This window comes from Myotis lucifugus, unplaced genomic scaffold (genome assembly GCF_000147115.1).
Source record: "Myotis lucifugus unplaced genomic scaffold, Myoluc2.0 scaffold_146, whole genome shotgun sequence".
Classification (NCBI taxonomy): Eukaryota; Metazoa; Chordata; class Mammalia; order Chiroptera; family Vespertilionidae; genus Myotis; species Myotis lucifugus.
The window spans coordinates 565412-580081 of record NW_005871194.1 but is presented as its reverse complement, the minus strand read 5'-3'; the positions used below and the strand labels follow the sequence as shown (position 1 = coordinate 580081).

General features: G+C 51.6%; 1 long non-coding RNA gene across 1 annotated transcript in view; it reads right to left on the bottom strand.

Moving 5' to 3' along the window:
- The window catches only part of LOC111827284, a 77010-nt gene that overhangs the window by 55764 nt on the left and 6576 nt on the right, over window positions 1-14670 (bottom strand). The window contains exon 2 of the long non-coding RNA XR_002830783.1: window positions 14090-14149. This is a non-coding gene — a long non-coding RNA (uncharacterized LOC111827284). The remainder of the gene's footprint in view (window positions 1-14089; window positions 14150-14670) is intronic.

Sequence of the window (14670 nt, the reverse complement as noted above, 5' to 3'; positions counted from 1 at the left end):
CTGGCTAGAATAGAACTTGGATTTGGGAGTGAGGTAGGCCTTGGTTCCGAGATCCTCTTGCTTTGAAACTACCTGGCTGTGTTACTTTGAACGAATTTCTTCTTTTTCTTCTTTTTTAAATCCTCAACCGAGGATATTTTTCCAATTAATTTTAGAGAGAGTGGAAGAGAGAAAGTCGAGAGAAATAGCGATGTGAGAGAAACACATCGATTGGTTGCTTCCTGCAGGAGCCCCAACCAGGGCCTGGGCCAGGTAGGAGCCTGCAACCGAGATACGTGCCCTTGACTGAAATTGAGCCCGGGACCCTTCAGTCTGCAAGCCGACGCTCTATCCACTGAGCCAAACCGGCCAGGGCACTTTGAACACATTTCTTCACCTCCCGGTGCCCCAGGGTCCCTTGAGAAAACATGGATGATCAAATGTCATGCATTCGGGGCAAGGGTTCCATGAGTAAGCACTCAACACATGTCAATTAGTGAGGCCCTATCTTTGTTTCTCTTTTCCAAATCTCTCTCCCCTCGCCTTCCCCATGACGTAGGGAGCAAGCCGTGCCCGAAGTATGTCAGGCTGAGCGTCCGGGCCAACTCATTGAAATCAGCTCAAGATGAGGGAAGAGAAGTTTCTGTTTGTCCACCAGGGTCCTCCTCCCTCGCCGCGGTTCTGCGGATGGGAAAGAGGCTGCCGGAAGGAAACCCAAGTTCACCAAGGCCTGGCCAAATATTAATCCGGCCGCTCACGGATGGGCAGTGATGCGCGCTGGCCGACAGCAGGCGTTCCCTTCACGTCCCAGCTACCTGTGGGTCGGGACCAGCCCAGCAGCCCAGCCTGGCCCCGTGGGCACTCCACATGACCGCCACCCATCCTCGGTTCGGAATCTATTCCCAGTCGCTTTCCAGGGCAGGATAAGGGAGGGGGCAGGGAGACAGCAGTGGACTAGACCTGGGTGAAGGAGAGGAGAGAGAGCTCGCACTCTGAAAACAACCTTTTTCTCTAACAAGGTGCACCCCCACATCGGTGGTTTTTAACCCTGACCGCGCATTAAAATCACAGAGGAAACTTTAACAAATTATCCTGGGCGCTACCCCCAGTGATTACGATTCAGCTTTTCCGGGGTGAGCCTGGTACGTGAGTATTTTAAAATAGCGCTCATGCCAAGCAGACACACAGAGGGCCAACAGCTATATGAGAAGGTGCTCCACCCCACTAGCTATAATGGAAAAACACATTAAAACCACAAGGAGATACTGAGATACCACTTCAACCTGTTAGAATGGCTATTATCAATAAGACAATAGACAAATGATTCTCAGAGGGAAGACAGGGGCCGGAAGAGATTAACCAAAGAATTTGTATGCATATATGCATAACCCATGGACACAGACAATAGGGGGGTGAAGGCCTGGGGAGGGGTCAGGAGTGGGGAGGTGGGGGGTCACCGGGGGTAAAAGGGGGACATCTGTAATACCTTCAACAATAAAGATAAATTTAAAAATGAAATAAAATAAAATAGCTCTTCAGTGATTCTGAGTAGCCTGGCTGGGGAGCCACTTACTTACTTGGAATATCCACCAACAGAATCCCCACTCCCTTTTTTCTTTAAAGGGGATGTTTAGGACTTTTTAAAAATGAGGAGGTCTAGGACCTGCCCCCCCCCCAATTTCTGATTTAATTTGCTTGAAGTGGAGGTGCAGGCATCCCCACAAATTATAATTCCACACGTACAAGATTATTCACTACAGCACCGTCTGTAATAGCGAAGACTGGAGACAACCCAAATGTTTACTAGGGAAGATTCATCAGATAAACTCTGGTCCAACCTCAACCTTGAATACCAGGCATTTGCAAGAAGGAATGAGAAAGAATTCGATTTCACTAATATTGAAAGATCTCTAAGATATACACAACACACACACACACACACACACACACACACACACACCAATGGGCAGAACAGTATTCATAGGGTCCTACTGTTTGCCTAAGAAGAAAAAGAGGAAATCATATATTTTCATATTGCTTGTTCTTGCATAAAGCAACTCTGGAAGGGTACACAGGGGAACAGAGTGAGGACCAGAGGTTGCAGGGGTGACAGTGTTTGGGGACGTGGGTGGGACAGGGGCCTTGTAGAGTGTCTTGATTTCTGAGCCAGGCGAAGTCCCTCAGCTGATTGTAGTGAGTAGCCCATTGATCCAGGGCAGGAGTCAGCAAACCACCACGTGTGCACCAAGTCAGCCTGCACCCGTATTTTTCCTTAAAAACAAACCTTTTCTTTTAGAACAACTTTAGATTTTTCAAACTTATTGAGACTGCAGTTCAGAAGCTTCCTATATACCCCACACCCCGTCTCCCCTACTATGAACATCTTGCATTACGGTAGGGCACATTGCAATTAATGAACAAATATTGGTAAGTTATTATTAACGAAAGGCCACACTTCAGATTTCCTCTGTTGTCCGCTGATGGTCCTTTTTCTGCTCCAGAATCCCATCCGGGATCTCACATTGTATGTCGCCATCATGTCTCCTTAGCCGTCCCCTGGCTCTGACAGTTTCTCGGACTTATTTTCTCATTTCAGATGCGTTTGAAGGACACTTGGTCAGGCATTTTGTTGAAGGTCCCAAGTGGGGACTTGCCTGATTTTTTTTTTCATGATTAGACTGGGATCATGTGTTTTGGGGAGTGCACTGTAAAGTGCTATTCTCACCCCATCGTTTTAAGGGGACGTACTAGCACGTCCCCTTAATTTGATATTAATCTGTGTCACCCTGGCTGAGGTAGGGCTCGCCAGGTTTCTCCACTGTATTCTTTCTCTCCCCCTCCCCCCACCCCCACCCCACTCTCCAGAGCATCCTCTTCGGAAGAAAGTTACAGTGCACAGCGCACACTGAAGGGTGGAGTAGCTATATGGATTATTTGGAATTCTTCTGCACAAGGGATGTGTCTGTCCTTCGTTTATTCAGTCATTTCTTCGTTCCTTATGAAGTCCTGGGTATTTTAAACGTTGGGCTATACGTAATATTACTTCATTTTCCTGCTCAACCAGCTTTGACCATTGGGAGCTCTTTCCATTGGTTCCTGCATGCCTTTAACAGACCCCCATCCCTGTGTGAGGTTTTGCTTTCTTGGCTTTTTGGTGTTGTTTTGCTTTCTGAGCATTTTCTTAACTTTCTGGCTCTTTTTTTTTTTTTTTGTATTTCCTGCCACAGTGGAATCAGCCATTTCTCCAAGGAGCCCTGATTCTTTTTCTTTTTTTTTTCCTGGAGAATATCTTGGTATTAGAAACCAAGGTTTGGGTACTAGGGGTGTTCATTGCTCCTAGGGTATCATGGCTTCTAGCTTCTCTCAAATGGTAGAGCAAGGAGAAATCTACATCGCCGGGGCTGGCCAGTAGACCCTGAGCGACGGATGAATGAATTACTCTGACACAACGTTTGCTGTAAAAGAGAGGGCTAAGGGGCTGCCTGGCTAAAGGAACCAGGCAGCCTCGACTGCCTGCCTTGTTAGGCTTTTATTGTAACAGCAGTTTGGATAAAGTTTATCTTTTAGATACAATCAGTAGGGTAAGTAATATTGGGAGGACACATGTGTCTGCAATGTCCTTTAAGCAAGGACACCCAAAGATTAAGTATAAGGATTCCAGTAAACACCCGGGGGTCTGCAGGTGCACAGACTTGTTTGGAAAAGTCAAGGAATAAATTAGGGGCACCACCTTTGGCACTCCGCTAAGTCAGAATTCCGATAAACAGGGCAGGGGGCCTTCTGCACACTTCCCTTTTCTCAGAATGTCCTCCTTACAAACTTTCCAACCAAGTCTTATGTGCTCCCCAACACTGTATGCATACTCAGCTGGGTACATATATGTACCTATTAATATTCCTATATGTAATCATCTGGGTCTATGTTAAGCATGAGTTCACACTGATGTCTCCAACCCTAACCTATCCCCTCATGGATCCTTCTAGCTTCCCCTCCTTGCTTATCTGCAATCCCCAACTACAACGTTGCAAATCCTCCACCCATCAGCTGGCTGGTTCAATTCCAGTAGACATGTATAATGGTTTCAGAATTGCTAACTCACATGCCTTTTGTCTCACAAACCCCACTCATTCCCAGAGTTACCTAGGCCACTACTTTGTTCTCAAACTCCATTCACCGATGCTCTTACATTTGCAATACATTGGGATTCTTCGTTGCATTCCGCATTCCATCCTGGAATTCCCCAAACTCTTCAATGACTTTTTAAAAACGTGTATGAAGTTTACTCTTTGTGCTGTGAAGTTACATGGGTCCTGAGAACTGCTTCATGTCTTGTCCTCATCACCACAGTATCCGACAGAACAAGGAATCTTGATCCACGTCCTACCTGTCAGCCACACTCAGCGCAGGCACCAGCAAGTGGCCCAATACCCTGCATAGCTCCCTGCTTTCATTCCGTTGGAATGGCATGTACGGATGCCAACTCCCGGGGTCCCACAGGTGAGGTGGCTTCCGTTCCCAGGATCAGAGCTGACCCAGCCTACCTCCCGGGTGTGGGGCATCTGCAAACTCTGCTGCTGCCCCAGCTGAGCTGGCCTGCTTCCTTCCACTTGGAAAATGCCTTGCTTGATCTACACTAGCTCTATCATGGAGCTACTAGTAAGTCCATGACATTGACACCAGGCGAGATCAATCCATTTCAGTGGGCATTAAACCCATGACCCTGGCCACTTCCTCACGCTGCATTAACGTGGGCCAACACCACGGTCCTAAGACACAATCAGAATGCAGGGGGGGCGTGGTGAGGACTGAAGGAAGGAGGGGCGCAGCCAGAGCTCACAGCGCCACGCCACCTGCACCGGAGAGGACCCGCCTGCTGATGCATTACAGATGGTCACGCTTAGAAGGTCCTCGGCGGGGAGGCAGGGTCTCGAGCCATTTCAAAGCAGGCATTTCATTCTGCGATTCAAGATGCAAGATGGGTAGCTCTAAACATCACCTTGTATGAAACTCAGAAGCAACAGATAGAGTAGATTCCTGCTCCAGAAGCTCTGGAGATCAAGCATTATTCTTATCACTACCATCATCATCATCATCATCATCATCATCATCATCATCATTTCTGGTGCTTTGCTGTTATGACAGCTGAACCAATTGCTGCTACTTCCTTCTCTGACTCACTTTTCCATCTGCTTAAATGTCTCCCCGGAACTACTCAGTAGATCATAAAGAAAGAACTGCCAGCACTCTCTCCCCTGCCCGCCAAATTTGTTTAAAGAAATGTGTCCAAATAGAGAGAGACAGAGACAGAGAGAGAGAGAGAGAGAGAGAGAGAGAGAGACATCTCAGTCCCGAGGTTGGGCAGAGCTCCTGCAGCTGCAAAGTTATAAGCCCATAAATAAAGTTTATGGTTAAACTGGCCTGACCTGGCTTTGCCCCTCGTACAGAAGCAGTATCTTGTCATTAGTATGCAGAACACAGCAGCCTAATGTCTGCTCATTGTTCGGGGCCACTCTGCTCTATAAATCTCCGGGCCAGGCCAGGGCGGAGTGGGGAGGGGGCAGCCTGGAGTGAGAGGCAGACGGAGAAAAAGGGTCAGGAGAGGGAGGGGCGAGGGCGGCCGGGAGTCTCGCTGCTGAAGCCCAAGGGGCGGCCACTAGCTCCTGTCCCTGGGTGGAGGGGAAAGTCACAAGTCACAGTCAAGAAAGGATTTTGCTTTTCTGGGGAGAGCTGGACCAGGAGGAACAAAATCGAATTCGTGAGATGAGAACTTTTAAAAAGTTTTCCAGTTCAAAAAAACAAAAACAAAAACAAGGTCAACCTTGTCTGTCCTTTGATTTTACTTCAGAAGGAAAGTCCTTGCTTTGCTTGTTGCTGATTGTTGTCTTTTGTTGTTGTTGCTGGTTTTTTTTGAGGGGGGGATGCTTTTTAGTGTTGTTTGTTTGCATTTTAAACAGAGGACTGGACCTAGCTCATCCACGCCCAAGGGAGGGAGGCTCTCAGAGATGCTGCTGGGCCTTGTCAATACCCCCCTCCTTGGCAGGAGGGGCGCAGGGGGCGGGGGGGGGGGGCGTCCTTTGCCATTTTTGCTGAGGACATAAAAACAAACACACAAACAAACAGAACGCAGGAGGACCAAGCGTGTAGACAGCTGTCCTTGAAAAGTCCCCTGAACCAGAAGTTTCTGAGAACGGATTTAGTTTGCCGAGGGGGGAAGCGGGGAGGCCCTCCTTGACCCCTTTCTCTATTGTGGAAAATTTAGGAGTAAACCCTGACTCTGGGGGTCTCCCGCTCAGGTGGTGAGGAGAGAGGTGGGCTTTGGGAAAGGGGCGGGGCCTATACCTGCTGCTGCTTCTGTGCTTCCAGATGTCCCATTGGCAGCAAGCACGGGGACCCCTTTCCATGGGCCTCCATCTGGGGAGAAAGAACCTACAGGCCCACTGGAAAGGCGTAGTCAAGGGCCCATGTCAGGGGGGACAGAGGCTGGAAGGGCGGAGGCTGGAAGGGCAGAGGCTGGAGGAGAGGGAGGGCCTGGCCCTGCATTGTGTGGCCGCCCCTCTCCCAGCAGGTCCTGTGCATGGAAGCTGGTCAGCATGGACCCGAGCAACGTGACAGAGACATCAGAGACAGGCTCTCCGGACACTGGGTGGGAGAGGGGGCGGGTCTACAGGTTCCTGATGGTGCCTGGGGGCCTCGGGGCACTTCGAGGCTGAGGTTTGTATGTGAGCCTTTTATTTAAAAAATGAGTTTCTCTCTGTGCACTTGAGGTTCCCAACTGTGGCACTATTGACACTGGGACTGGTAATTCTCCTCTGTATCATGTGTGTGTGTCACTTGTGTGGCGTGTGTGTGTATGACTTACGTGTGTGTGTGATCACTTGTGTGTGTATGCGCACTGCAGGGCGCTAGCAGCATCCCTGGCTTTTACCCCCAGGATACCAATAGCAGCCCCCACCCACTGTGACAACCGAGAAATGTCTCAGGACGCTGCCCCATGTCCCCTGGGGGCAAAATGGTCTCCCACTCCCTGGGGAGAACCACAACCCCCCCCCCCCCCGGGACTTCTCCCTTCCCCCTCCTCAAGGCCCTGCCTCCAGCTTGGCCTCCTGGCCAGGGCCTTGAGGTGACGGGAGGGAGGAGGAGGGGGCCGGAGGCCCCTGGGGGCAGGAGGGAGGAAATACCAAGAAGGGTGCCCAGTTTCTGACCTCGGAGACTTTATTCCGCCAAGTTCTAAACTCATCCCTGAAACAGAGACGGAAGGGATACAAGCCAAGCGGCTCCTCAGAAGGGCTGTCGGATGCAGCAGGGAGAGCACGGGGCATGCGTTTCTTACTGCAAGGCGGTCCCGGGTGGAACTGGGGACAGACTCGTACTAAACGTGTCCTGGTTGTACATCAGGAATCCGATCAGCACCGCCTTCGGGTGGAGGTGGTCACCCAGGGAAACACCCAGAGAGGGAGCATGTCCTCGGGGGCAGAAACAGTCCATTTCCTTGGAGCAGGATTTGCCTCTCCTCTGGGACAATAGCTAAATTCCAGGGCCTCATCAGACGGGCCCTCCATGTCTCTGTAAAACGAAACTGACAAGCATGACCTCCCCTTGACGGTTCACCTTATTGAAGCTGTCTGGTAGGTGAGACATTTATTAACGTGGATGGACTGCCCACCGAGGGGGCCGAGGCTGGGGGCGCCGCGGAAGGAACTCCTCCCCACAGGCAGGATGCTCGCTGCCACCTGGAATGTGATCATGTCCTCCCCACCGAAGGAAGGAAGGGCCCTGGCTGAAGGAAGCGGGGCCTTAGACGTGGACAGTCGCCCGTGGGGCCGAGGAGAGCTGAATGCACAGGCCAGCGCCGGAGGGAGGGAGGCACGCGGCTCCCAGCTGACTTCCTGTGGAGCCCACAGGCGCCATCCCTGCCAGCCCCACACAGCGTGCTGATGGTGCCCAGAATCAATGCTGCTGCTGTTTTAAGTGTTGGCTGGTTGGTCACACAGCAATACTGAACCGGGACAGTTTTCTGCTGGAGGACTGGGAGGAAGAGACAAGCAGAGCGTTGGACATGCTCTGGGTCCAGCAAGGAGGCCCGGGTGCTGAGGACAGAAGCAACAGAGCAGTAGGAGACAAGGTCTAAGAGGAAGCTGGGGCAAGACGGTGATGGACATGCAAGACCGTGAAGGACACCCCAAGACTACGATGGACACTGTAAGACATTGACTTTACCACGAGTTGTGGAAATGCTGGGGAGTGCGGTGTGAAGGCGTGATATGATCTGACTCGTGTGTTAGAGCTCCAAGCACATGGCGGGTGAAAAGTCACCTAAATGAATACCGAGAGCAGTGGTTCTCAATCCCACTGCACCCTGGGATCAGAGGAAAGTTAGAAAAAGAAAAGCCGTCCCTCCACCTCGAACAACGGAATCCACGTCTCTCATCCAGAGCAGAGGTTGGCCAACCATGGCCCACCACTCGATTTTATAAATAAAGTTTTACGGAGACAGAGCTACACTCACTCATGTATATACAGTATTGCCAATGGCAGCTTATTTGCTATAATGGCATTTGTGAGTGGTTGCAACAGTGACCACAGTTGCTTGTGAAACCATGGCCTAATGCCCGCCCACCGGGGTCCCGGAGTCACAGCCTCTGTCTGTGCAGAGCAGCATGGTGGGCTGTGGCCGGGCACTGGGGGGAACGTGGTCAGCGTGCAGGGGCTGGCTATGTGCCTGTGCAGGGTCTGTGAGGCCCATGCCTTTGTCCCCGCCGCTGCCTCCTCTGCTCCTGGGAACAGCCCCAACGTATGCCCAATGCAAAGGGCATTACTCCGGTGCGGTGGCTCTCGGCCATGACCTTGCATCATGAGACCCTCAATGGAGCTTCAAAGAGCAACCTGCTAATGTGGCGCTTGGACCACACTCTCGGGGATTCTCATCTAGTGGGTCTGGGGTGGCAGCCAGGCAGCGGCTCATTCCACACGCTCCCCTATGTCTGGGAATCGCTGTTCTAGGCTCTCAGATCTAGAGCAGCGATTTCCACATGTGGCCATGTACCGGAATCCCCTAGAGGCCTTGTTAAAACACAGGGTTGCAGGGCCCCACCCTAGAGTTTCTGGGAATCCTGGGGTGGGACCCACGAATCTGCCCTTCTAGCAAGTTCCCAGGTGTTGCCAAGGCTGCCGGTCTGAGGACACGACTGTGAGAACCACTATTTTAGTGCATCGCGAGGTCCTACCATGAAAGGCACTTAAACAGGAGGCGGGGCATGGGCTTGATTCGGGGTATCTGGGTCCTGTTGCTAAACCACCAACCACCGGCAAGTTCCATAATCTCCCCAAATCTCCGTCTGTCATGTGTGCGCACCACGTCCATTGGGGGAGCCCAACTCGGTACCGTCGGCGGGCCTGAGATAATTCCCCCTGGAAGGCACCAGGAAAAGATCAAGGATGATGAATCAAGGGCGAATAAAACAAAGCCCCGGAAAACAAAGCCTTTCAAAATTTGAAATTACTCAAAGCTCCTTTAAAACCCACCACCAGTGGGAACCTGACAGTGTAATTATACAACCCATGAATATAATTAAGCGCTTCCCTTCTGTCCCCACCCACTTCTCCCAGGCTTTGGGTATGGAGGGGGGGGGGGGGGCGTCCACAAAAGTCTCCAGACTCACAACATAACACCCTACATTCCTCTGCTCTTGTAAACTGTCCCCCGCCCCACCCCCACCCCAAATAGAACTTGGATCTGGCTGGAGCCAAACCCCAGAACTTCTTGGCCATCAATTAATATTTATTGGGTCTTCACGGTGAGCTAAGCAGGCATATAAAAGACAGCAGGCCCTGCAGACTGTTATTAAGCCGAGAGAGAACAAGCACCCGCCTCCCTTTGCACAAGGTGTTGGCAGCTCGGTGGTTGTGTCTGCGTCGAAATGAACATTCAACCACTCATCCCACAAAAATTTATGGAGCACTCACTACGTCGCAGGCCCTCTTCCAGGCACTGGGGGTGTGGCCCTGTGCGACCCAGACAGAAGCCCCGGCCCCAAGGAGAGGGGAGAGGTCGCAGGGTCTGAGAACCTTAGGGACAGGGGCTGGTGGCAGATACCTACGCAGGCTGAACCCCAAGCCCATGCCTGAGTCAGCCAGGCTGCTAGAAGGCTGGCTGTTCACTTCACGTGCCCCTTTCCAAAAACGAGTATTAGACAAAGGCACCCACAATTTCCAGGCCAGTGGGCGAAGGGGTTCAAGGTCAGACCCATGAAATGCATGTTCTCCAAGGACAAACCAGATGCTGGCTGGATTTCCAGACGTCTTGCCTACACAAAATAGTCACTCGAAAGCCAGTTGGAGCCAAGGCATCAGACACCCTCTGGGCACCTTCTCCGCAGCCCTGCTCCTCACAATCTCTGGGTCAGTTCAGAGGCGGCCTTGACCTTCCCTGGAACCTGGGGCTGCTCCAGGTCAAAGGGGGCAGCTCAACCCCACAAAAGAGACACGCGGTTTTCCCAGTGTGTGTGGTGCCCTTCTGGGAAGGTGGCTGAATACTAGGGAGCCCAGGTCCCCACCTCTGAGCCCGACTGGTGGCCACCACAGGAGTGAAAGGGTCACGGAGGCAGGTGCCATTTGCCTCGTCCAGGGTGGCAACCCCAGCACCTAGCACTTCACCTGGAGCCGGATGGGTGGGTGAAGGCATGAATGAGTGAATGAATGAATCAGGAAACGTCATGGAATGTGGAGTCCCATAGGGCTTATGCCGGGAGCCCTCCCCTCCATCAAGCTTGTCATGTAGCCCTCACCGAGGACACACGCCCAGAGAATGGAGGTGAGACAGGCAGTCGAGGTTGTCATTGGAGACCCACAGAATAGAAGAAAGAGCCCCTGGAAGGCCTAGCCAATTGTCTGGGGAGGGAAGTGGGGGCTGGAGTAAAAGCAATGAGCCTCACACTCTTCCTTCTGCAACCCACCCCCACACACCAGCTAAAAAGGGGGGGGTCAGGTGAATTCGAACTCATTACCTCCAGAGGCAATGGCTCTGAGCTGAATGGGGATTGTAAGGGCTGGGTGAAGATGGAGCCCCATATTTGGGGGTGGAGAGAAGGAAGAAATAAAAGAGGAAAGAAGCCCAGTACCGTCGCACTGTGATACAAGAACGTTTCAAGGATGCACAGCATGTCAGCATGAACACGCTAGCATGTGTACAGACCAACCTGAGTACACGTTCTACAGGGAAGCGAGACTCAGACAACCAGACAAGCCCACGAGAAAAATCCCATCTGGGAAAAGCAAGTAGCCTCTACTTGCTCCCACGGAATGGAACATGCTGTGCTCTCTGATACCTTCGCCCTTGGAGGCCTCTCTCCCTGGAATGGCATGACTTCCCTTCCTTGAAAACTCCTATTCAGTCTTCAAAAACTTATTTTTATTTCATCTCTCGCACCCCCTCCAAATGACTGCTTTCCCCATAGATCACCAGAGCACCCTCAACCTCCATCATCACTGCGTGTCCGATGCAACGCTGCGGGTGAACGTGTGCCCTCTATCCAACCTGCGTGACCGCGAGCTCCTGAAGGCCAGGACCCTGTCCTATTCATCTTCGTCTCTTCCATATCCGGCAGGAGGAAGTCCTCCATCGATGTTGTTTTTCGTATTTAAAAAAATTTTAAGAAAGGTTGCCACCTGCCATGTCAAATTGGAGCACCCAACGGGGACGTGTCCACATGGGAAAACCGAGTTGTGGCAGAGTCGGAAAATGCTCCCTGAGTCAGACCTTCCGAGTTCTGGGCAATGAGGGAGACCACATGTCAACACTGGGCGCGAGCTACCCCATCATTCCGGAGGCCTCTCAGGAAGCTGGGAGGCTCACAGGCGATTGGAGACTTGTTTATATCAAATAAGCACTTGCTGGAGTGAGTGTTCAAAAATCAGCAGGTCCCAACTTGAACTTTCCAGAGAAGTCAAGGCCATGTACCCTACGCCTGGCGCAAGAGAGTGGGCAGCAGAACCAGGCTTCGTTTGGCTCCTCCATGAGAGACCCATGGAACGGCTGGAGCTTGGGTCTCCGCGGGACCTCGGGAACCTGCGGGGGCAAACGCCCCCCTCCGTCCCACCGGGGTGTCTCGGGTTTCTGCCTGCGAGTGGTGAGCGGCATGAAATAACTGTGGCATTTACCGCTGTTAATTAGCAGCAAGGTGCTCATGAGTAATGTTGTGGTGTTAAGGGCGTGGTGCAGCTTTTCATTACTGACTCCCTCCTTCAGGGTTATAAACTCCAGGGGAGATGTTCCCTCCTGGATGAAACTTGGCGGCCGGCCCGAGGTTCTTCCCTGTGGCTGGTGCCGGACCTGCCCGCACGCCGGCCTGTCGGGATCTGCCTCCACTTCCCCAGCAGCATTGCTGGGGCCACGGGCTTCTGGCAAACTGGCCATGGGAAGCCGCGCATGCCGTGACACTGGTGTACTTGAAGCCCCTACTGCAGGACACTAAAGAGTGAGATGGACATGCTCTAGAAAAGGCCAGGTCCACAGGAAGCCACCCCACAAGCCACCAGGAGATTGTCCATGAAGTGGATAAGGCTGTCTTCCCTCAGCAGGTAGGGACAGAAGGGTTCCATCAAGAGCAAATCTATGATTCTCATGACTCAATGCTCAGCAATGCTAGCAAAAGCCTGCTAGGATTGTAAGGTCTTCCGACGGGAGGATATATCAGGGAGTGAGTTGGGGAGGTTGTGTCTTTTATTTGGACCAAGTTTTATGAGTTATAACACGCTCTGCCTTCTCGGTCCTTGAGCAATGATCACATCCCACTGTGTTTTGCACTTTATGATTTCCATCATCCTTTCACCAACGATACTTTTTAAAAAAATAAAATATATTTTATTGATTTCAGAGAGGAAGGGAGAGAAAGAGAGAGAGAGAGAAACATCAATGATGAGAGAGAACCACTGATCGACAGCCTCCTGCACGCCCCACACCGGGGATCGAGCCCACAACCCAGGCACATGCCCTGACCGGGAATCGAAACATAATCTCCTGGTTCATAGGTCAACACTCAGCCACTGAGTCATGCCCACTGGGCTCACCAACGATACTTCCTTTTAATTTTCCTCACTCCATCAGCCCTCTCTCTGAAGTAGGCAACAGGAGCTATAACTGCTCCGATTTTACAGATAAAAAAATTGAGTTTCAGAACTTGGAATGACTTTCCCAGATTCGCGTGGCGGTGCCCAGATGCCAGCTCAGGTCTCCTGACGCCAAGCCCAGGGCTCAGACTTTCCACCTGGCGTGTTCTTAAACAAGAAGGGTCAGCATTTTCCTCCCACCTGGCCCCACTCCCTGTAAACTGACTGGCAAGCGGGTTGATGGTAACGAATTATGAATTTTCCCCTGGGAAGAGGAATATTGCTCAATGAGCTGCAATTCCTCTTCTACTTCAACTCAAGAGAAGCTTGCTTTCGCATGGCTCGGGGGCCCATGGTGAGAGGTCCTCTGAACCCTGTTGCCCAGAATATTAGATCCGAGAAAGGGAACCGGGGGCAGATGGCTCTGAAGACCATCGTCGGGCCCCTCCACCCCAATCAGACAGGAGCCATAAAGACATAACCTCCTCGTCCCCCAGGTCCTCAAAAGGCAGCAACATGATAAAGGGAAACAACAAATTACTAACCCATTACCTACTGATTTTAATTAGCGATGGAAACTAGACCCAACATGAACTCCTCCCTAGAAGTTCCTCCTGTTCCAAGCACCTGGCAGGAAGATTTGCTCCTACCTGGGAATGCTTACAAGAAGCTGGCAACAACCAGCCCGACCTGTCCCATCCTCGGAGAAACCCTTGGAGAGGCCACTGAAGCCCAACTAATGAGTCCGGCAGAGCTCAGACGGAGACCCGCGGAGAAGGGGGAGGGCGTCGGTCCCCGTTGCATCTGATTTCTTAGCAAATCTTGGCTGAACCGTGTAGAAACCGGAGACCAAGAGAGACACCTCATTTTCATGCTTGGAGATTTAAAGGCTACTTTTAATTATCCACTTGAACTGAATTTCACTAACACGGAGTGGATAAAGAGGTACTTCTATTTAATTTAGAAATGAACTAAATATGCTTTAGTTGTCGATGGCTCCCCTTACCTTTCTGAAAGTTGCTTGCTCGTGTTTATTTGCTGTTCATCGCTTGATCACACGTATTAGCTGTGAAATGGAAAAGAGAGGCGATGAGAAGAGAAAGTGGCCCGAGGATGAAGGCTACAGCATGGAATTTCCACAGGTGGAGAGCGTGCCTGGTGTAGGGCCCTTGGGTGCTTTCTCACAGGGGCTTTCCTTGCTGACCAGTGAGAGGTGGAAGTGACCCTGGAATTCGTTTTATTGTCTCCTATGTTCAGGGAATTGTCTCAGCCACTGCTGATCCACAACTACTGGCACCCTGAGGTGACTTGGCTGGTGACCCACAGGGACAAGTACCAGTGCTCTCCCAGCTCAATATCCGTGGGAGCCAGGTGACAGGAAGCAGAATCCCTCCTTACCTTGGGACCCTCTACCTTTCCCATCTTCCCCAAACCATCTACCTGAACATCCATATCTTTCCACTGAAGGGCAAGGAAAGTCTCAAAGAGCAACACCAAGGACTTCACCTTACTTATTTCCTTGAACCACCAAGGTGAAGGGGTACAATAGAGATCAGCAAAGCAGGGGCCCCATGAGGATGGCCCCCT